The sequence below is a fragment of the Herpailurus yagouaroundi genome, unplaced genomic scaffold (assembly GCF_014898765.1).
Source record: "Herpailurus yagouaroundi ecotype Mexico unplaced genomic scaffold, PumYag 184, whole genome shotgun sequence".
Taxonomy (NCBI): domain Eukaryota; kingdom Metazoa; phylum Chordata; class Mammalia; order Carnivora; family Felidae; genus Herpailurus; species Herpailurus yagouaroundi.
The window spans coordinates 8,052,965-8,055,240 of NW_024412415.1; positions in this window are offsets into that span (position 1 = coordinate 8,052,965).

The following is a 2,276-nucleotide window of genomic DNA, read 5'->3' on the forward strand; positions in this document are numbered from 1 at the left end:
CACCCGAGTGGCTTAGTAGGTTCAGCATCCTACTCTTTTTTTTTTTAATGTTCATTTATTGTTGAGAGAGAGAGTGTGATCAGGGAGGGGGCAGAGAGAGAGGGAGAAAGAGAATCCCAAGCAGGTTCCACACTGTCAGAATGGAGCCCAACACAGGGCTTCAAGCCACAAACCATGAGAACATGTCCTGAGCCAAAGTCGGAGGCTCAACCAACTGAGCCACCCAGGTGCCCCAAGCATCCTACTCTTGATTTGGGCTCAAGTCATGATCTTGTAGTTCATGGAATCAAGCTCTGCATGGGAATCTGGGTGGACAGAGTGGAGCCTACTTGGGATTCTCTCTCTCTCTCTCTCTCTCTCTCTCTGGCCCTCCCTTGCTTGAGCATGTGTGCTCATGCTCTCTAAATAAATAAATAAATAAATAAACAAACAAACAAACAAACAAACATTAAAAAAAAAAGGAAAAGAGAAGACCCACATGATGCTGTCAATAGATGCAGAAAAAGCATTTGACAAAATATAGCGTCTTTTATTGATAAAAACCCTCAAGAAAGCCAGGATATGAAGCAACATATCCTAATATCATAAAAAGCCATACATGAAAGGCCCACAATTAATATCATTCACAATGGGGAAAAACTGAGAGCTTTCCCCCTAAGATCAGGAACATGACAGGGATGTCCATTCTCACCACTGTTGTTCAACATAGTGTTGGAAGTCCTAGCCTCAGCAATGAGACAGCAAAACAAAATAAAAGGCATCCAGATTGGAAAAGAAGTCAAACTTTCATTGTTCACAGATGACATGAAAGTATCTCTACATGGAAAACCCAAAAGACTCCACCAAAAAACTGCTAGAGCTGATACCTGAATTCAGCAAAGTCAAGGGATATATACCAATAATGAAGCAATACAAAGAGATATCAAGCAATTGATCTCATTTACTATTTCACCAAAAACCATAAAATACCTAGAAATAAACCTAACCAAAGAGGTAAAAGATCTGTATGCTGAAAACCATACAAAGCTTTTGAAAGAAACTGAAGAAGACACAAAGAAATGGAAAAACATTCCATGCTCGTGGATTTGAAGAACAAATACTGTTAAAACATCAATACTACCCAAAGCAATCTACACATCCAGTGCAATCCCTATCAAAATAACACCAGAATTCTTCACAGAGCTAGAACACACAATCTTGAAATTGTATGCAACCACCAAAGACCCTGAGTAGCCAAAGTAATGTTGAAAAAGAAAACCAAAGATGAAGACATCACAGTCCCAGACTTTAACCTGTATTACAAAGCTGTAATCATCAAGACAGTATGGTGTTGGCACACAAACAGATACACAGATCAATGCGATAGAATAGAGAACCCAGAAATGGATCCACAAATATATGGCCAACTAATCTTCAACAAAGCAGGAAAGAGTATCCAATGGAAAAAAGACAGTCTCTTTAGCAAATGGTGCTAGGAGAACTGGACAGCAACATGCATGATAATAAAATTGGATCTTGCTCAGGAAGCAAGGGAAATATAAGCAAAAATGAACTATTGGGGCCTCATTAACACAAAAAGCTTCTGCACAGCAAAGGAAACAATCAACGAAACAAAAAAGTGTGATGTGTCATTTGCAAATATCTTCTCCCATTCCATTGGTTGCTTTTTTGTTTTGCTGATTAGTATCCAAAATCTTTAAAGAACTTAACAAACTCAATACATGAAAAACAAATAATCCAGTGAAGAAAACAGCAGAAGACATGAATAGACACTTTTCCAAAGAAGACATCCAGATGGCCAAAAGACACATGAACAGATGCTCAACATCGCTCATCATCAGAGAAATACAAATCAAAACCACAAGGAGATACCACCTCACACCAGTCAGAATGGTTAAAATTAAGAACTCAGGAAACAACAGATGTTGGTGAGGATATGGAGAAAGAGGAACCCTTTTGCACTGTTGGTGGGAATGCAAAGTGGTGCAGCCAATCTGGAAAACAGTATGGAAGTTCCTCAAAAAAGCAAAATAGAACTACCCTATGACCCAGCAATTGCACTGCTAGGATTTTATCCAAAGAATACAAAAATGTTGATTTGAAGGGGTACATGCATCCCAATATTTATAGCAGTGCTATCAACAATAGCCAATTATGGAAAGAGCCCAAATGGCCACCAACTGATGAATGGATAAAAAAGATGTGGTGTATATCTATCTATATCTATATCTATATCTATATCTATATCTATATCTATATCTATATCTATATCTATA